General features: G+C 40.7%; 1 protein-coding gene and 1 long non-coding RNA gene across 7 annotated transcripts in view; one reads left to right on the top strand and one right to left on the bottom strand.

Annotated features, from left to right (window-relative positions):
• Positions 1-607, bottom strand: part of LOC123334681 — a 178,033-nt gene extending 177,426 nt beyond the window's left edge. For all 4 annotated transcript variants that reach the window (XR_006552726.2, XR_006552727.2, XR_006552725.2 and 1 more), the window contains exon 1: positions 452-607. This is a non-coding gene — a long non-coding RNA (uncharacterized LOC123334681). The remainder of the gene's footprint in view (positions 1-451) is intronic.
• Positions 1-26,264, top strand: part of GRM3 (glutamate metabotropic receptor 3) — a 248,017-nt gene that overhangs the window by 119,213 nt on the left and 102,540 nt on the right. The window contains exon 1 of one of the 3 annotated variants that reach the window (XM_025291016.3): positions 21,352-21,443. The exons of the other annotated variants lie outside the window; for them this stretch is intronic. The gene's annotated coding sequence lies outside the window, so the exon portion shown is untranslated. Of the gene's footprint in view, positions 1-21,351; positions 21,444-26,264 lie in introns of those variants that run through there. 3 annotated transcript variants of the gene reach the window in all.

Here is a 26,264-nt window from a genome sequence, read left to right as displayed (position 1 = left end):
TCGACGGACATGCAAGGATCAATACTCCCAGGTCTCTGAGTGCGTGCTACCTTAAACTTGAGAAAACTGCTTTGGTCAGAGCTGACACCCCAGCCATCTTTAAAAAGCTAAAAGAAAAATCATAAATCACGAACAATTCTGTCTCTAGGAAGCAAAAAAGAAGTAGAATTCCTAAATTGGTTGATATTACAGTTAAATCAATGCAGAGGTTAATCCGTGTATCATTTATAGTCTGCCTTCAAACGCACAGTTCCTCCGCATTCAGGGCTCCTCCACATCAGTGGGCTCAGCCAATCACAGACCATGTAGTACCCTAGTATTTACTACTAAAAATATCCACTTGTAAGTGAACCCACGCATTCAAGCTCACGTTTTTCAAGGGCCAACTACATATATGTACCAACTTGCTACATTTGGACGGAATTAGAAAGTAGAAGCGTCTTAACTGTACCTGAAGGGAATGAGCTAAACCAGTGATTCTCAAAGAGCCAGCCCAGACCAGCAGTGTCCACGTCAGCTGAAAGCTTGCTGAGATTCAGTTTCCGGAGCGCTCGAGAGCTCTCCAAAAATAGAAACGCTATGGGTGGAGCCTGGCCATTTGCGGTTCAAGGCCCGCTCCAGGTGTTTCTGATCGTGCTCTGTTTGGTAACTATTGAACTAAGACCACCTGTAAGCACCTTTTGAACCTTGCTGCTGCTGCTGCTGCTAAGTCACTTCAGTCGTGTCCGACTCTGTACGACCCCATAGATGTCAGCCCACCAGGCTCCCCCGTCCCTGGGATTCTCCAGGCAAGAACACTGGAGTGGGTTGCCATTTCCTTCTCCAATGCATGAAAGTGAAAAGTAAAAGTGAAGTCGCTCAGTCGTATCCAACTCTAGCGACCCTATGGACTGCAGCCTACCAGGCTCCTCTGTCCATGGGATTTTCCAGGCAAAAGTACTGGAGTGGGGTGCCATTGGCTTCTCCGTTTTGAATCTTAACTGAAGTAAAATCAGAGCCGAAATTACCCACAGAACAGGTGGTTCAGGAAGTGAGTTAACATCTGTCGCCAACTATGTTGAGTTATCCACGAAGAAGGGTGTTTCCAAAGCCAAGCCAGTGTGAGGGACACGGGAGCCGAGTTCCACCTTCAGTTCTGCTCATTTGCTTTGCTACCTTATTTGCATTGCTACCCTGTCTCTGGACCTATTTCTGCATCATTAAGGTCAGAAGAGTAAACTCTTATTGGTGGTTTCCAAATCCAGAAACTCATCAGAAGGCTTTAACTATATTTCTGGGTACCACCCCAGATCTTCTTCATCAGAATCACAAGAAATAAGGCCCAGAATATCTATTTTCCAAAAATTCATCTCTGGAATGATTTGATTAGATGATCACTAAGGCCCATTTTTGTTTTATACGTTGTATGCTGCTGCTGCTGCTGCTAAGTCACTTCAGTCGTGTCCCACCCTATGTGGCCCCATAGATGACACCCCATCAGGCTCCCCCGTCCCTGGGATTCTCCAGGCAAGAACACTGGAATGGGTTGCCATTTCCTTCTCCAATACATGAAAGTGAAAAGTGAAAGTGAAGTCGCTCAGTCATATGCCCAGCACTGATTTCTCCTCCAAGCACAGAACAAAGAAGAAATGCCTTTTGCCATCAAAATCTTTAAATATAAATGGGAATCAGTTCTCCCAAGTTGTTGCGCTTCTCTATTGCTGAGTAGCAAACTACCCAAAAGTTAATGGCTTAAGATGATGACATAAATTTTCCTCCTGAAGCTGCCATTTTGCCAGAGCTTGATGGAGACATTTCACCTCTCTTCCATTCATCCTATCTGGGGCTGCCTACGACTGGGGGCTGGAATATATGCGTTGGTGGAGCCTGGATGTCTGCTGGGACCCCTGCAGGTGCTACCACCTGAAACTCTTACACGATGCCTCTCCACGTGCTGCTCAGCTTCTTCCCAGTAAGGTGTCCAGCTCTAAAGGTGAGCATCCCAAGAGAGAGAAAGAAGCAGAAGCAAAAAACCTTGTCCCTTTTACACCTTATGGTCACACAGCTGCTGGCATCTCCACCTTATTCTCTTCATAAGGAAGTCACGAAATCCCACCCAGCCTCAAAAGGATGGAAAATAGACTCCGCCTCTTGAGAGAGAGTGGCAAATTTCTGGAAGAGCATGTAGGACCAGAAATATTTTGGGGAACTACCACCTGCCGTACCATGAGTAAAGTAGCAGATATGTAACAGAGAATAAGGCAGGATGGTAAGAAATAGGATTGGAAAGGCACTGTACAGAAGAATTTAAAAGAACTTGAAAATCAGGAAGAAGAGTTTAGACATGCTTAGGTAGGAAATCAAACCATGGAAAGGTTTTGAGCAAAGCATTCTTTGAGCAAAGGATTCTTACTGCATTTCACCCCCACAAGAGATACATACTGTAAATAAAGATGAACTTTGTAATGCCCTCTAGGGAAAGTGTGTTATAGGCCTGGAGAACTGAGCTCTGTTTCTTCTCTTTGACTGCTCTCCATGACTACAGTTGTGAATTTAAGAAAAGGAGAACAATGGGAGCGCTTGGAGGTGTTTCCCACATGCCAGACATTTTGAATGTATTATCTTGTTTAATCATCACAAGAACAACCAGAGGTCAATATTATAATCACCACTTTCCAGATGAGGAAACCGAAGCTCAGAAATGTTAAATAGTTTGCCCAAAGTCAAAGAGCTTATAATCCATGGAGTCATGTTTAAAACACAAGTCTGACTACAAAGTGAGGGCTTTCTCACTGTGTTGTTCTATATGGCATCATCATTTTGAAAGTGTAAATTCTCAAACATTATATGTTTCATGCAAAAATATAAACAATGTAGTAGTCACTCTGTATGTATGTTTTAATGTCAGATACTGGAAAATGCTCAAACTACCACACAGTTGCACTCATCTTACACGCTAGCAAAGTAATGCTCAAAATTCTCCAAGCCAGGCTTCAACAGTACAACTGTGAAATTCCAGATGTTCAAGCTGGATTTAGAAAAGGCAGAGGAACCAGATACCAAATTGCCAACATCCACTGGATCATTGAAAAAGCAAGAGACTTCCAGAAAAATATATACTTTTGCTTTATTGACTATGCCAAAGCCTTTGGCTGTGTGGATCAGGACAAATTGTGGAAAATTCTTTAAGAGATGGGAATACCAGACCACCTGACTTGCCTCCTGAGAAATCTATATGCAGGTCAAGAAGCAACAATTAGAACTGGACATGGAACAACAGACTGGTTCCAAATCAGGAAAGGAGTACATCAAGGTTGTATATTGTCACCCTGCTTATTTAACTTATATGCAGAGTACATCATGAGAAATGCTGGGCTGGATAAAGCACAAACTGGACTCAAGATTGCCGGGAGAAATATCAATAACCTCAGATATGCAGATGACACTACCTTTATGGCAGAAAGCCAAGAGGAACTAAAGAGCCTCTTGATGAAAGTGAAGAGGAGATTGAAAAAGTTGGCTTACAACTCAATATTCAGAAAACTAAGATCTTGGCATCTAGTCCCATCATTTCATGGTAAATAGATGGGGAAACAGTAAAAACAATGGCAGACTTTATTTTTTTGGGCTCCAAAATCACTGCAGATGGTGACTGCAGCCATGAAATTGAAAGACACTTGCTCCTTGGAAGAAAAGTTACTATCAACCTAGACAGTTTATTAAAATGCAGAGACATTACTTTGCCAACAAAGGTCCATCTAGTCACAGCTATGGTTTTTCCAGTGGTCATGTATGGATGTGAGAGTTGGACTATACAGAAAGCTGAGAGCCGAAGAACTGATGCTTTTGATCTGTGGTGTTGGAGAAGACTCTTGAGAGTCCCTTGGACAGCAAGGAGATCCAACCAGTCCATCCTAAAGGAAATCAGTCCTGAATATTCATTGGAAGGGCTGATGCTGACGCTGAAACCCTAATACTTTAGCCACCTGATGCGAAGAACTGACTCATTTGAGAAGACCCTAATGCTGAGAAAGATTGAAGGCAGGAGGAGAAGAGGGTGACAGAGGATGACATGGTTGGATGGCATCATGAATTCAATGGACATGAGTTTGAATAAACTGTGAGTTGGTGATTGACAGGGATACCTGGCATGCTGCAGTCCATGTGGTCACAAAGAGTTGGACAGGATGAGTGACTGAACTGAACTGAACTGAATGGAAAATGAAAGCAACAGAAGATTCAATTAAAATTTTCTGCTTTCACCTTAAAATAAGAACTTTTTCAGAGAAATGGAAAGGCAGGCGCTATATTCCAAGTTACTATGATCTGTAAGATGTACATTTTCTCCCTTATCACACAGAGATGCACCTCAATGATTCAGAAAAGCATAGTCTCTGAAAGATCAAAAGAAAACTACAAAAAAGTAGAGAGAATTTGTAGAGACTTCATGGTCCTTCCATTATTCCCTTTCTACTAAAAACAGTGTTCACATCTCATATTTTTTTCCCTTTTGAAATCACATTGTTTTTCTTATTCTGATCTTCAATCTGTAACCCTGACCATACCATATCCCTGTGACCAGGGATAAATTGAAAGGTTGACAATGCTTATTTTTAGAAATTTTATTAGCAACTACTCACCCCTAAGTACTTAAAATGTCCTCTATGGATTGAAAAAAAATGTTTGTGATATTTATCTTGCCAGTGGAATCTGTATTATAACAAGAGACTTATGGGTATAAAAAGTAAATCTCATAGAAGAATTGCAGTTTGCAGGCTTTGTTGAAGAGGCTAAGCACCAGGATCTCTGTGAGTGAGAAGGGAGCATTCAGCACCTCCTCCAAATCTATTATATACACACTAATACACTAATTAATTTAAATATGACCCAAGTCACTTTCATATGTAATTCCTCAAGAAGTGAGCTGGCTTAGACGATGACAATGAGATATTCCACTATAAGGTATTTGGTCTTTTATATATTTATATTTATATTTATTTATATATATATATTTACATATATATATGTATATAAAACAGAGCACATCCATGAGCATTTTCTCATTTAAGTTTATGAACAACATTGGGAACTGTTATTAGCATTATCTCACAGATAAGAAAACTAAGACACCAAGGGTTGTTTAAGATCCCATTCAACAGTGCTAAAGTTTTTCTTCAAGGAGAGCTATAGCAGACATATGGAACCAGAAGCTCTTGCCTGCTGCAGCAGCCTAATGTCATATGGGTGTCTCTCCCAGATAGTCTGGGCCCCTGAAAAAAATCACAGAGAGTTATGCTGTTGATTTTTTTCTGCAATGGAAAGCAAGAACAACTACCCATCACTAAGTCCCACCAAGAGGAAATAGCGCCCATAGGAGTGTGAGGCTCAGAAGGAGACACAAAAATTCCAAACAGACCACATGCTGAGAGTTTCCACAAGGTCACTGGAGAAGCTTCCAACCTCCTGCTCCCAGAGCAACATGGGGGTGACGATGAGCACCACCATCTCAGAGGTAAGAGTTAAATTCCTTCTAGGTGTGGCAACATTCTCATGCATGAACAGAGGAATGAGGAAGTAACTGTACCACCAAGGAGCTTACAAGAGTTCTAGCATGGTGACCAAAACAAGTGCAGAGATAGATTCTCTACAGTACAGAAGGGGATGTGCCTTACAAAAGATACCCAAAAAAGCACCCTTGGAAGTATATGAATGGGAACCAGCAGAAGCCGAAGTGGGCTCTGCTTGATTCCTCATGCCCAGGCCTTGGACTCTTAGCCAACACCAGTACATGCTGGTTCCCTCTGCTGTGGCCAAGTCTGGGTCCGCTGGCTGTCTTGGCATCTCATGGCCCCATGTGATAAGTGGCTGATTTATGTGGCGAAGAAAAGCCAGGGCTTTCTCATTTGCCTTTTACCTTATGGAAATTTCCTTTCCATCTCATAACTCTCTCAGTGCTGGCATTTGGGTCATTTTCTTCTCCAGTTGGCTTTGTCAAACAGCAGCCAACTGCCTGGGCATTTGGCCACAGCAGAGGGTCAGGCCAGTGCTTGACTGAGATAAAGTGCATTTGACTTGGCAGGTGTACCCAAAGGCCCCAAGGGCAGTGGGATGTGTGCTTTATCTAATTACTCACAGCCACGCCACTGGGGTAGAGTGGGGCACTGGCCAAGGGTAAAGAGATTTCTCTCCTGTTTTAGCACTGGCCTACCTTGGAGAAGACAGACTTAGATTTAGAACACCACCCTCCAAACCTGGCAATTTGTACGCTGGAAAATCTGACTGAACAGTCACGAAGGTGAAAAAAATATAACCAGAACTCTTCCCTAGACACCTGCAGACACCTTGAATCTAGGACTTTCTGCCACCTCATTCAGTGACCTTGGTGTAGTTACGTGACCGTGCTCTGCCTCCAATTCGAACACTACATGAACACCTTCCTACAGAGCTGCTCACCAAGAACTTAACAGACTGAGAAACTGGACCTTTGGAGTGAGAATTCTTTGGACAAAATATGCTATGTCATCATTATAGTAGAATATATTCACATCTGATTTTTTTTAATATACATGGCTAGGAGGAATTTTTAAAAGAGAGGTCATATTTCCAGAGCTTCTAGAAGAAATCCATAGTTTTACAAAAGCACAGGAACTTTGGAGTAAAGTTAAAGATAATATATTTGTTTGATTAAATGGCTCACTTTAGGACAAAGGACAAAGACCTTACTTGTCCCATTCACCTGTGTATCTTGAGTGCCAGTCATGTCAATGCATTAATTAGCATTGATTTAAATGAATGACTGATGGAGAAGACCAAATTAGAAATCTATGGCTATGTCTAGTCTCCTAGTCTCATACTTCACACAAGATAGGCCCTTAATAACTATTCTTACTTTTCATAGTTTTCTCCCTGACTTTTTTTTCTAACATTGCCAAAAATACAAAGCTTCTTCTAGGTAGGCCTCAGATGTTCAGTATCTTTCAAAAATATCGAGTATCTGAGCACGTTTTCTAATTGTTTCCTCATCAGCCTCTCTAATCTTTATCTTATGACTAATTTGTTTGTGTTCTATCCTTGGTGGGTAAGGAGGGAGAACACATAACAAAAAATGGCAGGATGGGTCTAACGTAGCCCTGAACTGAGAAATCAAACCAGATACATGACTCATAGGGGGTTAACCATATGCAGAAAAGGATATATATATATTTTTTGAATGACTTCAGTAGAAGTCTATGCTGTATTTGAGAGGAGAGAAAAGTGTTGTTAAGTTAAGCAGACCTCTAGAATTCCAGAAATATGTGCCAACCATGAATTTAAGATGGAAAACAAAATATACAAGTTAGAGAACACTGACCATTCAGCTCAACCCCTTGGTTGTACAGACTGGAAAAGTGAAATTCAGAGACTGCCCAAGTCCATGTAACTCAGCAGAGTCCAGCCATGGCCTTCGTCACATTTGTTTCACCTTCTAAGGCAAGCTGAATCTCTAGCCTGGTGCATTTGCTAAGGCCAAATTTCACAAGGCTTATACTACTTTACTCAAAAAGCACATTGGACAGAGATCCGGTGGTACTTTTAGTGATTCTTGGGTAAAGCAGACCATTTACAATCAGCTTCTTTGAATAACAGGGTTGGCAAATGTCACACAAATTTGGCCTGACAACAGCTAGGAGTCAAATGTCTCACACAGGCTTCAGATTCCAGTGTCCACTCTGCACCGATTCTGCAGACTGAACAGAACAAAAACCACTGACTCTTCCCATGAAGACAACACGCTCAGAGGACTCTGGAGTCATAAACTGAATTCTAGTCTTCGTTCTGATTTTGTTCTGATTTAATAATGCAGACGACACTGCTCACTGCTCCAGATCCTGAGAGGAACTGGAAGAGACAGCTCGTAAGCTCACTTCCACATGTAAGTGTCCATGATTCCACTACACATCCAATCACCCAGAGAAAAATTTCAGCAGACACCCTTGAGCCATGTGGTGAAAAGTCAACTGCCACAACTGCTTAACTAAGTTTCAGTGCACTCAATAATGTGATGTTTCATCATAAAATGCGCTCTCCTTTACAGATTCTAGACCCTCACTAACATGTCTCAGAACATGATAATGGACCCTCTCGTATCTTGGGGGTCAAAAAGGATTTGAAAGCCATTATTTTAAGAGAAAATTGACAGGGGATTTATTCTTTTATATTTGAAGCCATATTTTCTGTGAGCTCATTGTATTTCCTAAATGGCAATTGTGATATTGAATACCTTTGATCTTCTACATAAATCAAAGCCTCTATTTCCTTAAAGGCTCAGTGTGTGCTATGAGCTCCCACTCATTTGTCTACAAATAGGCACTGAAGAGGTTTAGCCTAAACCGCATGCAAGAGTCCAGGTATAATCCTGGCAGAAGTATGCAGAGACGTAAATGGAAACCTCAGGCAGACTCTGTCGGAATATGTTGGGACCATCAGCTCTGGTTGCCAATTCTACTCAACCCATTTCCTGCTTCAGCAGCCCACCCTGGCAAACATCCGAAACGGCCAAGATCTAAAATAGCCACACAGCAAGGGATACTATCATCCGACGTTTTTATTAATGATTTCTTCAAGGCCGTATCACAGTCCAGTGACCACAGAGTTGTTCAGTGTGGTCGTTCTAAATGCAGCTAATAGCAGGATGTAATTGGAAGCAGCTTCGGCTCACTTACAAAACCCTTGCTCTGTTAATTGTGATTTCACAGCCCACTAAGCAGCACAACCTGGAGCGAATGTTTCTGCGAGGAACATTCAGCGTTCTGTTACTCTGTCCTCCCCGCTGCTGTTCTTCCTGTCGCCCTGTGCTTAACGTCACCTTTTTCAAAAGCTCAGGAGCTGGAAGTAGTTGCCTTCCTCAAGGCGACATCCTTTTATTTGTCCCCCTATGTGGCAGCAGACAGCCTGTGGATACACCTATTATTTTGCTTTTGTCTTAACCTTTCCCTTTTCCCCATTGTTCTCAGAGCAGCAGCATATGTCCAATAGACACTTCGTGTTTCCTACAGCTGGCTGCCAGCCATCCCTGCGAAGCAACAATGGAAGACTTCTTTGTCCGCCTTGGCTAACCTGTGCTAGTACCCCTGATTCTTTCTTTAACAAACTGTACCCCCAGGAAGGAACAATATTGTCTAATAGAAGGGAAATATCATCAAATCACAATGGCACCCCACTCCAGTACTCTTGCCTGGAAAATCCCATGGATGGAGGAGCCTGGTAGGCTACAGTCCATGGGGTCGCTAAGAGTCAGACATGACAGAGCGACTTCACTTTCACTTTTCACTTTCATGCATTGGAGGAGGACATGGCAACCCACTCCAGTGTTCTTGCCTAGAGAATCCCAGGGACGGCGGGGCCTGGTGGGCTGCTGTCTATGGGGTCGCACAGAGTCGGACACGACTGAAGTGACTTAGCAGCAGGACTTCCCTGGTAGCTCAGAAGGTAAAGGATCTGCCTACAATGCAAGAGACCCAGGTTCGATCCCTGAGTCAGAAAGATCCTCTAGAGAAGGGAATGGCAACCCAGCCACTATTCTTGCGTGGAGAATTCCATGGACAGAGGAACCTGGCAGGCTACAGTCCATGGGGTTGCAAAGAACCAGACAAGACTGACTGTCTAACACTTTCACAACAGGTCTCTATCTAGAAGAAAATATATTGGAAGAATCTAGTGTTGTTGTGTTACATCCACAGATACTCAGAAATAGGCACCACATGCAGACTAGAGTTCATCCAGGACAAGAGCCCTTAACTAAAGTTTTTGAGAGAGACCCTAAAATAGGGATCCCCTTTTTCTTCGGGACTCAGATTCTTCATATGAAAAATTGAGAAGATCAAGGGTCAGAATAGACTATTCCTAAAGCTCTTCTATTGAAACATTTTATCATCTGCAAATACTCACACATATCAAAAACAAAAACACAAACTGTGATGCCAAGGACAGTGGCTGTTTAGAGGAAGGAGCAGTGGATAGTACATTAAGAGGTACACCGTGAAATTTTTCATGGAATTAGACTACTGTCTATAGTTCACTGGTTGCCACAGAATCCACTCAAAATGCCAAAAAGAACACTTATCTTCTTTTGATTCACCTATGTCAGACAGTGTCATTCATTGTTCTTACTATGTCAAGTCTTCACAGCTCAAATAATGCATTCCAGGGGAGTATCAGAGGGCAATTTTGTTTCAATCAATATGCAAACATCATTGAACATACTCAGATGCTAACATACCAGCAAGGGATTTCATGTAAATTCCACACAGCGTCAGTAATATTTAAGGAAATCCAACATGCTCATTCTTTGTGCAGTTTTAACTAAAGGTGCTACTTCTCATCTATAAAATCAGAGCCCATTTTCTAATTCTTACTACAAGTTTTTGACCTAATGAAGAAATAATGGTTTTGAATAAAATCTGCTTTCCCGAGGTATTCAATTTTCCTCTGGGTGTCATGTGAAAATACCATCCTGTGGGTAGCATCTGTGTGTCCCATCACAGTCTTGGTAAAGTGACAGCCCTCCCTCTGGGAAGTGGGTCACTGGCATGCCGGAGAGGGGATGGTTGTCTAGTTCAGCATTCATGCCACTGGGATAATTCTGTAGGAATTGCAAACAGGAACTGCAGTTCAGGGCTTTTGAAACTCCTCAAGGTTATTACTTGATATGTTCACTAAATAGCAAGGTGGAAATGTCTCATGCTAAGCCACAAGTTAGAGAAACATCTGGACAGTGGATGGACGTAGCTCCAAAGATGGCTCTGCTGAGAAGACTAATGGGCACCAGGTATAGAAACAAATTCATCTTCAAAGATGTCCTCCCTAGTTAGGATCTTTCCAAGAGTCTCACCCTAGAGGAAACAGTCATCTGAAATGAAAATGGAACTTGTACAGACTTGAGACAAAATATTTTTGAGGCAATAATACTTAAGGAATTTAAGTGAAGCAAACACAAATGCGTGCAAGTGAAAAGAAGCCCCAGAAAGACGTTCAAGCCTCTTGACGGGATCTTACAGGTCATGCTCTTCTTATCTGTCCACTGGGATATCTGGAGAGAATCCTCAAAGACAGGGAGTAACAACAGGAAGGCCAAAGAACTGGGCATCAGACAGATTGGTTCCACTGCTCAGTGACTCAGCAGTCCTGAGCAAGAAGTGCTGAAGTCTGCCCTTAAGCCGGTTTTATTCACCTATTTACAAAAGAAACCTTGGGAAGAGTAAATGAGTGCAAATTACAAATAAGCTCCAAAAATGTTAATTATTTTTCCATTCAGGATTGAAGGATCGAATGTAAAAGGAAACTGTGATTTATTGTAAAGTGTGAAGGAAAGGAGAAAATAGTCATTTATTTAGCCAACAAATAGTTCTGGCCCACCTGCTAGGTGTTGCCTGGCAACACGTCATCCATTGAAAGGGAAGACCCTACTAAGCTCCACAGAGCCACTGGTTCTCCAAAGGTTAGCTATGATAACTGGTTTGTTCACAGCTTGCCAGGTAGCACGTCCAGCAGTTTACTTTCTGACCAATAGCAGACTTTTGCGATACAGACCATAGCCAAACATGTGACCCAAGTTCTTTGTAGAATAATACAACTGGGACAAATCAAATGATAGAGACTTCACTAGTGCTACAAGCTGACCGATAAATTAACTTGTGCAGACTAGAAAACTATTCTGAGTTAAGAATGACAACAGAAAGCATCAAATGTTATGTTGGTATTTCCTAGGAGCTAGCTAAAGAAAACAGGCTATAAAAGAGAACAGAAATGAAGTGAATGGGTAAAGTGATTGAAACTGGTGATGCTAAGACTAAATTGAGAGTGACAAGAGATGTCTGAATCTGTTCAAGTGACCACAAGTAAAGATTACAAGTGGAGAGCAATATGTTGACCAGACCGAAGTGGAGATAAGACAGGTGTGTGAAATCCAACTGGAAGAAGGCTGTGACTGGCAGTCAGAAACAAAGATCAAGAGAAGATTAATGTTATCTAACAGTGGCAACAGAGAAAAGAAAGCTAAGTTCAGAGCTGCTGTGATCAAAACAGCAGTCAGGATATGGTGAAGGCTTGAGCATATATAAAATAATGTGCACCTCAAAGATGGGATAAGAAGGATAATTAAAATCAACTTTCTATACAATTATTTGTGACCTTTTAAATGAAAGGCTATTGTCACCAAAAATACAGAGCATAAGAAAGACAACGGAAGCAAATGCCTGGGTATATTCTCAGGACTGCTACTTACTGACACTTTGAACTTGGACCACGAGTTGGCCTCTGCAGGCATCAGTTTTGCAGTTATCTAAAACGGCGCCAGGCATCACAGAAGGCAGAATGGTCATACTCAGAGATTAACTGTCTCTGGAAAGGGCAGTGGTATCTGCAGCCCTTGGAACCCCACCAGATGGATGGCCTTGAAATGGTAATCAAGCCCAACCTGTGTGTACGAGCAAACAATTATGGCAATGAAGGCAGGAGTCTCTGGGTCCCCATCAGGGCACAGTGGAGTGCTCTGCCAAAATCAGTTTGGGTTACATTATATTAGCTTTCGATAATTATCATGTTCTCAAGAAACCATATTTTTACTGTATGTGGCCAGGATGCTATCCATTCATCCCTGTATCTTTAGAATCTACCAGAGGCATTGGCATGTAATGGTATAGTAAATCATTTAGTTAAGATTGCTGAACAGAATTTCTTCAACACTGGAACATAAGAAAGTCAAAGATTAATTCCATTTGCTTTTCAGAACTTAAACTGTGAAAGCCTTGGTTGCCTCACTTCACAATGAGCCTGAAGTTTAGCTCCACTAACTGGAGCTCACTGTTCACCTTTCTGCTCCCATCCTACCTGAGATGTTAAGTCGCAGGGACGGACTACCAGTTTGCATGTGACTGGTGTATGTGTCAGTTACACTCCGATTCCTGGTTTCTGCTTAAATACAGGAAGGAAGACAAAGTGCCTGCCTTCCTATTATAATGAGAAGGAGGTCTCTCTCTGCATCGCCCACACTCACTCTCGATGAAGTAAGGCACCTCATTTTCCACCAGGGCCTCTCACCCGGCATTAAGAGATTCTCTCATCAGGGCTGGAGCTGTCAACAAGCCCACAGTTGTAAAGTTTATATCAATGCCCCAGTGACCAATTTGTCATAAAATCACTTCAAAAAGCACACAGTCATGTTCACCATCCTTTTTCACATTAGTCTTGCTTTTACTTCTTAAATTTTCATTGAAGGATAATATACATACACTTTATCTGTTGAAACTATGTATCCATCCTAATTGTGCATTGATGAATCTTAACAAACTGAATACTCCCTGTGAAACAAGAAAGCTACAAGCACTCAAGAACTCTCATGCTTCTTCCAGTCACTAACTTCCCACATCCCCAAGCATGACATCCATCCTCACTTTCAACACCAGAGATGACATTGACTTGGTTTTGGCTTTTTCCTATGTGCAGATTCATACACTATGCACTCTTCTGTGTCTTGCCCCAATCCCACCCCCCTTTCCTGACGGAGGAAATGGCCTTTGTGTAACATGGGAGCACTAATAATTTCACACTGATAATTTGGGTGGTATACAAGGAAACAAAAGGATACCCGGAAGCTGAGTTATAGGAAGACTGTGTTAAACTCAGTCTTTCTTAAAACACAGATTAAGGTTGTCAGACCCGTTTAAAAGTTCGAGCTACCCAAGAGACATGTGAGTCCTGCTGGTTGAAACTCTATGAGTTGAGCTACAGCTGTGTGTTAGCAGCTCCCCACATTTGGATGTGGACAAAGATAGGGGCTCAACTCTCCACGAAAGTGAGGCAGGGACTGGCTAAGAGGGTAGAAGGCAGTGCAGACTTGTAGGCACAGTAGCTGCCATGGAATTTAAGGACTGGTCATTATTACAGCCACAAGCCTCTGTAGCTGAGGTTCCTAATGCTCTGGGATCATTAACATTAAGACACTTTTGCTGGTAGAATCTTAGTAACTGTCTGCTCTTGGCATATGAATCAACTAATATCCTAGTCCACAGTGACCTGGAGTAAGAGGTGCCCAGCCTCTTCCAGTAAAACTCAGTATGACAGGAAAGGATCAAGGGAGAAGGGATGAAGCAAAGTTGTTCAGAATAAGCAGAATAAATCAACTGGCAGTGAGCACCTCTTTTTCTTAGGTGGTTACTTTCCATCTTCTCCAGGCATTTTATGGCCCTGAGCACCCATACACACTGAACAGTCTAGAATTCACTGGCTATCTTAGAAGTTAGGGCTTACCTTGCATCACTCAGGCAGCCAGCAATTCCCCAAGATGATGCCACTCCTAAACATCAGCCAGGAGAAAGACAGGATGCCAGAGCATTAGCATCAGGTGGTCTGTTCACTAAAAGAAGAAAGAGACTAGGCAGTGAAATGTACCCAGTCCTGGATCAACGGTGGCCTTGAGCTAGAGGTGATCATATGGAGAGTCTAGAATACCTCCCAAATATCACTGGAGCCATTGACAAACTATCCTCACTACTATCATTCTTTTTTTTTTAACTCTCTGGTGGCTCCAACAGTAAAGAATCCGCTTGCAATGCAAGAGACCTGGGTTCAATCCCTGAGTGGGGACGATGCCCTGGAGAAGTATTCTTGCCTGGAGAATTCCATGGACAGAGGAACCTGTCAGGCTACAGTCCATAGGGCTGCAAAAAGTCAGACACAACTGAGCACTAACACATACATAGCCCATTAACAGTGTTGTGATAGTTTCAGATGGGCAGCAAAGGGACTTGGTCACATGATACATATACATGTATCCATTCTCCCCCATACTTCCCTATTACTCTAATAGTAGCTAACAGTTATTGAGCTAATTATGAATTATTTCATTTACTCCTAAAACAACCCCATGAGATAGGTACTAATAATGTCTGAAAAGACAACCAAACCAGTATTCTTGTCTGGGAAATCCCATGGACAGAGGAGCCTGGCAGGCTACAGTCCATGGGGTTGCAAAAGAATTGGACATGACTTAGCGACTAAACAACAAGAAAAATAAAGCAGAAGTGGCTGTATGCCAAGGCCAGGAAGTAGATTCATGCCTTAGATCACTGTTTTGACATTCACTATTATATTTTAAACTTTTCTATTTCCTTTAAAGATAGTCACTACAATTCATTCACATATTTCATGACACTTGAATAGTTTGTGATCTGCAGTTAGAAAAACACTGGCTAAAGCATTATGTTGTATTGCTTTCCCAAGCTCTTCTTACTTGATTCTCTAGGAATGGACTTTATGACCACACCGTTAAATTTACCACCACTGGTGTGCCAGTAAACGTCTAACAACTAGATCTTTGGTGTTGTGAAGGCCCTGGTTATTAATTTTTGCTGATTTTTACAGTGTAAATACTCCCACCATGGCCAATTTGAAGCTATCAACATGACACTGATGAACACAGACTTGGGAAGAAATACAGATGATTGGCTGCCAAGAACTATCAATCAACTAAAAGAGCACCAATACATTTCCCCAAAATTTTCAATAAGAACAGAAAACATGTTTTAAAGTCATGTCAATTCCTGGGTAGGGAAGATCCCCTGGAGCAGGGAATGGCAACCCACTACAGTATTTTTGCCTGGAAAATTCCACGAACAGAGGAGCCTGGCAGGCTACAGTACATGAAACTGCTGAGTCGGATACAACTCAGTGACTTTCACTTTCATGGCAATTAGTCTAAACCCACAGTCTCACAGTATCTAATATATATATATAAAATCAAGCCTTTTCTATTTGAGTAGGGGTTCCTAAGTGTTATAACTTGAAGAATATTAATTAGGCCCTGCTACTTCATTATCTGTACACTGAGTATCTAAAATTCCATCATTAAAAGTGTTTCTCTTTTCTTAAGCCCACGTTTAGCCCATTTAAAACTTTGACCATCCACAAATAGGTGACAAATGAACTTGTATCAATGCACTAAAAACCAGTAGTTTAAAATATTAGATTATTTTATTTGTAGTAAGTAAGAGAATTGAAGTCGCTCAGTCATGTCCGACTCTTTGTGACCCCATGGACTGTAGCCTATCAGGTTCCTACGTCCATGGGATTTTCCTGGCAAGAGTGCTGGAGTGGATTGCCATTTCCTTCTCCAGGGGATCTTCCCGACCCAGGAATCGAACACGGGTGATCAACCTAGATAGCATGTTGAAAAGCAGAGACATTACTTTGCCAACAAGGGTCCGTCTAGTCAAGGCTATCGTTTTTCCAGTGGTCATGTATGGATGTGAAAGTTGGACTGTGAAGAAAGCTGAGCACTGAGGAATTGATGCTTTTGAACTGTGGTGTTGGAGAAGACTCTTGAGAGTCCCTTGGACTGCAAGGAGATCCAACCAGTCCATTCTGAAGGTCAGTTCAGTTCAATTCAGTTGCTCAGTCATGTCCGACTCTTTGTGACCCCATGAATAGCAGCACGCCAGGCCTCCCTGTCCATCACAAACTCCCGGAGTTCACTCAGACTCACGTCCACTGAGTCAGTGATGCCAACCAGCCATCTCATCCTCTGTCGTCCCCTTCTCCTCCTGCCCCCAATCCCTCCCAGCATCAGAGTCTTTTCCAATGAGTCAACTCTTCACATGAGGTGGCCAAAGTACTGGAGTTTCAACTTCAGCATCATTACTTCTAAAGAAATCCCAGGGCTGATCTCCTTCCATGATCTTCGTTTTCTGAATGTTGAGATTTAAGCCAACTCTTTCACTCTCCACTTTCACTTTCATCAAGAGGCTTTTGAGTTCCTCTTCACTTTCTGCCATAAGGGTGGTGTCATCTGCATATCTGAGGTTATTGATATTTCTCCCGGCAATCTTGATTCCAGCTTGTGCTTCTTCCAGTCCAGCGTTTCTCATGATGTACTCTGCATAGAAGTTAAATAAGCAGGGCGACAATTTACAGCCTTGACGTACTCCTTTTCCTATTTGGAACCAGTCTGTAGTTCCATGTCCAGTTCTAACTGTTGCTTCCTGACCTGCATACAGATTTCTCAAGAGGCAGATCAGGTGGTCTGGTATTCCCATCTCTTGAAGAATTTTCCACAGTTTATTGTGATCCACACAGTCAAAGGCTTTGGCATAGTCAATAATGCAGAAAAAGATGTTTTTCTGAAACTCTCTTGCTTTTTCCATGATCCAGTGGATGTTGGCAATTTGATCTCTGGTTCCTCTGCCTTTTCTAAAACCAGCTGGAACATCAGGAAGTTCACGGTTCACGTACAGCCCTGGGATTTCTTTGGAAGGAATGATGCTAAAGCTGAAACTCCAGTACTTTGGCCACCTCATGTGAAGAGTTGACTCATTGGAAAAGACTCTGATGCTGGGAGGGATTTGGGGCAGGAGGAAAAGGGGACAACAGAGGATGAGATGGCTGGTTGGCATCACTGACTCGGTGGACGTGAGTCTGAGTGAACTCCGGGAGTTGGTGATGGACAGGGAGGCCTGGCGTCCTGTGATTCATGGGGTCGCAAAGAGCTGGACATGACTGAGCGACTGAACTGAACTGAAGAGAATTGAGAAAATGGAAATTCAGATAAGAGCATAAAGGAACTGATGACTTGGCAGTACTTGCATTTCTAGGAAAATCCATCACGAACAGGGTAACACAATAGGCACCATCACAAATTCTGGTATCATCTGAGATGCAGGACAGTGTCAGGAATCTGTGGAAAGGTATAACTGAGTAGGAGGAAAGTTGCAGGATTAAATAAAATAATCTATTTAGAACATTAGTTATAGTTTCTAGCACAGCCTAGTTGCTCAACCTGTGGTGGATTCATTTTGATATTTGGCAAATCTAATACAGTTATGTAAAGTTTAAAAATAAAATAAAATTTAAAAAAAAAATAAAGAGAAGAGATGGGAAAAGAAGAGAGGTTCTATTCAGAAATCATTTAATGAAAAGTGACATAAAAACAGATTTCAAACTGACATAAGCAAAGAGGAATTTATTATCTCACATGACTGAAAAATCTTACCTGGCTTAAATAGCACGTCCAATATTGTCAGTTCAGTTCAGTTCAGTTCAGTCACTCAGTGGTGTCCGACTCTTTGCGACCCCATGAATCGCAGCACACCAGGCCTCCCTGTCCATCACCAACTCCCAGAGTCCACCCAAACCCAGGTCCATCAATTCAGTGATGCTATCCAACCATCTCATCCTCTGTCATCCCCTTGTCCTCCTGCCCTCAATCTTTCCCAGCATCAGGGTCTTTTCAAATGAGTCAGCTCTTCGCCAATATTGTCAGGTCTTATTATCTCTCCATCTCTTGGCTTTGCATCTCAGACAAACTTTGCCTCATGGTGGTGAGAAGGCTCCCAGCAGCTCGAGACTTACCCGCATTCCTCTAAGTCATTCTAACAGAAAGAGGATGGTTTTCTCCTGATGGTTCTAGAAAATATCCTCACATTAACCCTGGTTGGCAATAATTTGGTTACAGGCTCATTCTGAAACAAATTGCTGTGGTCAGGGACCTAGCACACTCTGGTTAGTCGTGCGTGTCACAAGCCACCTAGCAAGTCAGGAATGGATTCACTTTACTTTATGACCATAAGTTTCGGTTCCCAACAGAAAACTGTGGTATGCTTTCCAGAAAAATTGGAAATGGATGCTAATCTGTCAAACTACAAGGGAAAATCCAGTTTTGTTCTAGATCATGAGAATTTTAAAACTGAAAGTTTTCCAAATTTCCAACATCTTATTCAGCAAATCAATTCAGGGGTGATATGCAAAAGGTTTAACAACTAATACAAAGTTACAAAAATGAACAGCAACCACACCCCTTGGACCTGGAACCTAAAGACCAGACTCTTCCAGAACTGAACACTTTTCCAGCTGTGCCACAAGGAAACTGAGAGACGTGGTGAAGATATGCCAGAGAGGGAACCAGAGCAGCCGGAGAAGTGGCAGAATATTCAAAGGGTGTAGTAGACTAACTCTTCACCACCTGAACAAAGTTTTTCAATATCCTAACAACTAGAACAACTATACCAGTGTGTACCAGTGGTGTTTCAACCTTGGCTGAAGCTATTTGCTGCTGTATCATAAAGAAGAATGTGCTGTCGGCTATGATCCTTTTATATTCAGAAGCCTGGCCTTTGAATTAGGAAACTGTTCTTTTCAGAGGACACCAGAGGAGCAAAAAGGTTTTCTGCTAACAAGATCTAGGATAAATGAAAACATATACACAAAGGGAGAAGTAAACTCAAACTATAAAATAAACCAAATAATAGCAGAATTCATCTTTTCTTACCATTTTAAAATTTGTGACAAATAAAATTGTCATGATCTCTTCCTATCAATACTTAATAGTTAGATTTACAGATATTCTTCTATATTAAACCACATATTTACCATTTCTGCTGCTCTTCATTCTTTCCTGTAGATTTGATTTTCCATCTGGTGCTGTTCCCTCTTCCTCTGAAGTAATTCCTTTAGCATTTCTCATAGTGTAAGTCTGTTGGCAGTGAAATAAATCACTCAGTTTTAGCTGCCTGGAAAAAAGTTCTTATCTTACCTTCATCCTTGAAATATATTTGAACTGGAAGTAGAATGTTGGAATACTTGACCGATTTTTTCCCCAAACCTTTAAAGATTCCACTGAGTATGGTCACCATTGCTTCTGAAGAAAGGGATCCCTCATTCATACTGTTACACACAAATTGTGCTATTTTGTTCTGTTTTCAATGTTTCTCTCTCTCTCCCTCTCTCTCTTTTTTTTGGGGGGGGGGTTATCAATTTGGCAAAGATTTGTCTACATATGGTTTTATTTGAATTTATCTTTCTTAGGGTTTGCTGAGCTTATTAGTTCTTTTTTAAGTTTTTTAATCTTATGTTTAATAACAAAATTGAGGGGATTTTCAGCCATTGTTTCCTCAAGTATTTTTTTTCTTCTTTCTCCTCTGCTTATGAAACTCAGATTCTACCTGTGTTAGATCTCTTAATATTAAAAGAACTCTGAAACTTTAACTTTTTTCAATGTTTTTTCTGTTAGGTCAGATTAAATAATTACTTTTCATCTATATTCAGCTTCCCTTATGGCTCAGCTGACAAAGAATCCCCCTGCAATGCATAAGACCTGGGTTCAATCCCTGGGTTGGGAGAAGGGAAAGGCTACACACTCCAGTATTCTGGCCTGGAGAATTCCATGGACTATATAGTCCATGGGGTCGCAAAGAGTCAGACATGACTGAATGACTTTCACTTTCACTTTCTTCCATCTATATCAATTTACTGACTGTTTTACTATCTTCAATCTTTTGTGTCCCCATGTACACCCAGTGGCGTTTTTATTTTATATATTTACTAAATAATTAAGTAGTTTTCTTGGATATTTACTTTTATGTTCTAAAATTTCTGCAGTTTTTTTTTTTTTTAGAGCTTCAATTCTCTGCTAAGATTCCTCATCTGATCATTCATTTTTTTTAAGTCTTTGAACAAACTTATCTTTATAATAAACTATTTAAAGTTCTTATCTGCTAGTTTTAGAATGTGGATAATTTGGAGACCTATTTCTAATGAATGCTTTCTGTCTTTACTTCAGGTCCCATTTTCCTGTTTTCTTATATTGCAAGTAATTTTTGGTTGTATACTATGGAATTATATTATGTCTGTGCCTCATGAGGTCAACAAGACTGCCATTGCACCATGGCAGAAATGCATTCCCATGCAGAATGTTGGGGAATTCCTAGGGTAATCATGGTGTTTCCCTTGAATGTTTCTTTCTCTCAAAGATCATAGTTTGCCTTGTATGTGTTGTCAGTTTTATAGCTGTTTTCAGCAAGAGGACAAGTCTAATACCAGAAGTCTAATGACATGGCCAGAAGCAGAAGCTAGCTAAAGATATTCTGAAGAGTCCATTTAGCACAAGGCAGAGATAGTGCTGTTTCAAACACTGTACCATTTATATACTGAGGAGAATTTGATAGATAGGGGTGAGATTTTTGTGGAAATGTGTATGGAATGCATTCCCTTTTGTAAGACATTGGAAACTAATGATACAAGTCTTCTTAAATCTAATTCTATATTTACTTTTCATTACTATTTTGAGCAATCTGCATTACTTTCTCTCTCTTGCTCTATTCAGGAAGCAGTAAGGCTTCATTTTTCTTCAAAACACTTTGACATTATTCAAGAGGAAGGACAGTATATACACAGGATATTATGAATAATATCCACTTGAGGAATCATATTGTTAATAGGTAAAAATGTTCCCCTGTGAAGAATATTCCTCCATTTTTTCCCCTTCATATTTTGTCCAGAGCTATAAGGAAAGCTAATGACAAACCTAATTTCTGTACTCTCTGTTCAGGCTGACAAACCTGCAACTTCTAGCAGACTTGGCAGCTTCTAAGAGGAAAAGGATACAGATGTGCTGCGGGGAGCCGGGGGAAGCTCCAATTCCAAGGCGTGAAAATAAGGTTAGGAAACTTAAGGATGAAAAAACAGCTGAAGTGGCAACACACACAGACACAGAGGAAAATAAATGTGCCCTTTGATATAAACAAAAATAAAGGTTTACTTTGAAGGGAAATAAATGGTTTTTAAATATAACATATATTGAATGATCAACTCAAGTTAACATTATTGTCAAACTACCTGCAGTTACTCTAAGGACCAAAGTTTAGCAATGTCAATGAATTGACAGTTCAAAATTGTCAGTGTTTTCCTACTTCACAAAAACATGTCCCTCTAAATTCAGATGATAAAGAAAGGTGAGGAAAGTTGTCCAAGGCCATTTAGTGAAGCGGGCAAGTCTCCTTTTGGCTTCATCAATACCTCTTTCTGGCTCCATCGTCCCAAATGGTAGAGTTCCCCTCTTCACTGTAATCATGTAGGGTTCCTGGGCTTCTTTTATCTTCTCTGTGAATAAAACAGGCTCATAGGAAAGGGTCTAATCAATTTGTTCCCACTATTCAACTCAATGGTTTGGTTATTTGAAATTTTTAAATTTATGGTTGGACTTCAAACTAGAGAAATTTGAGGAAAGCAGAACTCTCCTTCCTAACTTCAAATCTTAATACATAAGCCTGGCATCCACTCTTCTTACTTGTCATTCATGTTTTCACAGAATATAACCTGTTATTTGGTGTGTTACTTTCCATTCCTCCTAATCGCTCTCAGATGGACGATATGTTTTCCAATCTTCCTAGTCTCTCCAAGTGCTCTCAACTTTTCTAATGTTATTTAATTTTTTCCTTAAAAGCCAACAATTTAAAGGACCAGAGCTTTAAATAGGATCAGAGCTATTTAGGCCAAGTTTCTCTAGTGCCAAGGTTGAATCTTGACCTATGATAAAAATCATTTTGAAAAAACCTGATCATTTCTTTATTCTCTGACTGGAATTTCCAAATCATTTTTCCAGTCTCCTGACCAGTCTCTCAAAAGTTTACATGCTATTTGGAATTTATCATTTGACAATGATGTACATGAGACACTGTGAAAAATACAATATCATTTAAGGTATTGATCTTGATACCAAGTAGATTAAAATCTAATGAGGAAAGAACAATTCACAATTGTTAAATTTCAATTTTCAAACTATGCAAAGTAAATATAAAACAAAATATGATCATCCTAATAAACACTGGCTTCCCACGTGGTGCTAGTGGTAAAGAACTCACCTCCCAGTACAGGAGACGTAAGAGACATGGGTTCAATCCCTGGGTCAGGAAGATCCCCTGGAGAAGGGCACGGCAACCCACTCCAGTATTCTTGCCCGGAGAATCTCAAGGACAGAGGAGCCTGGTGGGCTACTGTTCATGGGGTCACAAAGAGTTGGCCATGACTGAAGTGGCTTAGCATGCACACAATAGACACAGCACAACTTATAAGGGAATTCAGCAAATGGTATTAAACTTCCTTACTGCTGCAGTAATATGGAAGGCTTATAAGCAGTAGAAATTTTAAGCTAGATCTGCTAAACGTGAATGGATTTTAAATAGATTCTCATAGTAATTCCTTAAATGTTTATGGAAAAAGTTCCTTTGTTGCCTAAAAGAATAAAAGAAGTAGAACTGCACAGTGATACATCCTGCTAATAAAAACACCAGTATGGCTACAGCCTCTGTTTACCCAATTAAACAGGTAGTCTAGGAACAAAAACCTTGTCTCTTATTGCCTGTAACTCTTGAAGCTGAAAACTTTCTAATGAAATATACAGCCAAATTGTACACGCTAGCACTAACCCTAAATTTTCTTTGGATCAGTTGGGTGTGCAGGCTTTGAGCACACTCAAAAGCCCTTCAGCACCTCAAGGGCTTATTTTTAGGAAAGAGTGAGCATGACTTCTGGCATTATACCTCCCCTGGATAAACTACTTATTCATTGAGTCAAACTGGATTTCATTTTCGACATTAAGTCCCTGGGCAAAGTCAAGAAAGGAAGCAAAATACATATTAACATATGCAGAGTATAGCAATATGCCCTGCCCATGTCTTTCAGGGGTTATATTCACAGTCAACCCCTGAGATGCTACTAATGCAAAGATTAATAAAACACTGCTGAGCAGGTTGCCTACTGAGTGGACTATACATGCTTGTTTATAGCACACACATCACTCACCACCCCTGAATGGAGAACTCTGGAATGCAGAGCCTCTGGTTGCATACAAACGTGGCTACAGGAGGAAGTCTGTTTATCTGGGGAATGTGCTACTGGCTGATTTATCATGAAAGGAGCCTGAAAAGAAGTGGTGGCTGCTCTTTCCCACAATCCGATAAGCTGTTACACAGAGATAAACAGTTGCATTGAATTAAGCATGTTTGTCTATTTTTCGATGCTGACTTTTAACTTCCTGTTCTTTCAGTTTCTTGGGGCTTCATTTTTAACAATGCTAACTGTTTTAAAATTATGCACAACCCTACAGTCTTAATCATTTCAAGTTCTGCTTTAAGGAAAAGGTAAATAAGAAAATATTGACAGCGAATTTAAACATTACTCTAATTGATGTTTAACTGGTAACTGTCTAAGACTACATAAAGTGTTACTTAAGGATGCCTTGTCAGAGGGCTTAGAACTATTTCACATGAAATAGGTGTTAGTCAACTTGTTTTTAAGTATTGTACATCTAATATTTTAATATATATAATATGCAATGAATTGCTTTTTCAATCAAATACTTAATAACAATCACCATGTTAAAGGAAACCCATGGCAAACTTATTATCAATATTTTCACAAATGGTGGAGATAGTTGGTAGAAAGAGAGATGAGTATTTTTCCATCACTCTCTCTGTAAAAATATACAAGCATTTAAATTATTTGACACCAGGCATAATGTTCATTTGTTTACAACTAAAGTTTCTATCTTGGGTATCCAGTTCATGGCCCAGCACCCACAAAGTAGGTGTTCAATAAATATTTGATGAATGACTGCATCTGTGAAGCTTTGAAACAGGATAATAGGCATGTTCCTACTTCAGTATTCTCCTGACTGAAAACCAGTAAATGTAGGAATGTAGGTCAACTTGAGGCCACATCTTTCCTGGCTTTGTACAGATCTGCCTCAGCTACAACTTCCCAATTCAAAGGCAGCATTTTCTCCTGCATGCTGCACAAAATACTGCCTGCTGGCAGTCCTGTCATCAAAGAACATAGGGGAAGAACATTTGGGATGATCAGGTAGGTAATGACATAGAACAACTGATTTCTCTAATTTCCACTTGCTATGCCACAAGTGATATAGTAGAGTCATTTGCAAATATCATTATTGTGGATAGCTATATTCCTTCAAGAAATATTTGTTGAGTATCTGGATGACAGACACTATGCCAGGCCCTGGGTTCACAAGGTAAACACAACACAGGCCCTACGTAGAAACAGACAGACTGACACTCTGACAGTCTGACACACACTACTACTTTCAGCATGCTGTGATGTGTCATCTGAAGCCTTCTCTGGCTAACAGCGTTTTCTTAAGAGAATTAAGCTTTCCATAAACTATAAGGTCATCTTTACTCTGTATAGTCAAATTTCCTTCATATTCAAGAGATATCTACATTTTTAATAGGAAGACGGTAAGACTGTGTTGATGACCTTCTTTTAATTAACTATTCTCTTTCATTAGGCACATAAAACAATTATTTTGTAGTGCCAATTTCAGTTTCTTTATCATTAGTGATAATGATCGCAATGTCTTTTACCTTCCACGGCAGTTTTGCTTCACAGGGAATTGCACATAAAGATCAAAGAGAGACCAGAACTCACAGGAAACAAACAAGATTCTACTACAGTATCAACCTCTTTAAAAGTCATTATTATTATTAGATTTTCTGGTGCCCTATGGCAGATCTCCCAGAGAAGCTCTGGGTTAACACTGAGTGTTCCAACCACCGCCACTGTGAGTGTGGAGGTTCACACCTATTAAATAAACCAAACCAAACTCAGGTGACTTGCGTGTCTCAAGAAAACAACCCATGACTTGCCTCACATAAAAGGAATAGGAAGCATTTGGAAAGCCAGGTTTTAAAGGGCAATGCCAATAGGAGAAGGAAGAAATGTCAAAAATGCTGAAATATACACTAGACTAATTCTTGTCTGGATGTTTTCGTTGAGTTTTGGTTCTTTTCTTCCTACCTTAAAAATCCTCAATGTTGTGCATTTCATTTATTCTAAATGAGCAAAGAAACAAATATGAATAGTAATAATAAATGCAAATATTTCTTGATCCAGCTACAGCAGGAAGACAAAGCAAAAATAAACAATTTGACTGAGGAAGGAACATAGGAAAAAATTCTTGGCCTTTTCTGGTACTGACCACGAGATCTTAAACGTTAAGTTGATATTTACCAAACAGTGTAGAAGGGCCTTCCCAGCAAAGAGACCAACATGTGCAGGATGATGATGTCATCATCATCCTCTGAAGTGAAGAGTTCAAATGACCGAAGCATAAGGTTTGAAGGTAGAGGTGGGATGATGCTGATGGGCATGGTGAATAATAAGACTTGAGAGCTTGCCAGATTCAAGATCATGGAGCATGAAGTCCTTCTTTCAACCTAGAGGCAAGGGGAAGTCAGTATAAATTAATAAGAGATGGGCACTTTGAACAGCAATTAAGATTATACGTTAGACTGAGTATCTCCTCCAATGGGACACCCAATGGCTAATATTTACTAGTATTAATATATTTGAGAGCACACTGATGGTGTGCCTTTTAGACAGTCTGACTAAGCCATAAGCAGCCAGGAAAGACCCCTCCTCCATAAAACGTCACAAATACACCATCATGCACAAAAGTGGGA

The sequence above is a fragment of the Bubalus bubalis genome, chromosome 8, assembly GCF_019923935.1.
Source record: "Bubalus bubalis isolate 160015118507 breed Murrah chromosome 8, NDDB_SH_1, whole genome shotgun sequence".
Taxonomy (NCBI): domain Eukaryota; kingdom Metazoa; phylum Chordata; class Mammalia; order Artiodactyla; family Bovidae; genus Bubalus; species Bubalus bubalis.
This window is presented reverse-complemented; position numbering and strand designations above follow the sequence as displayed.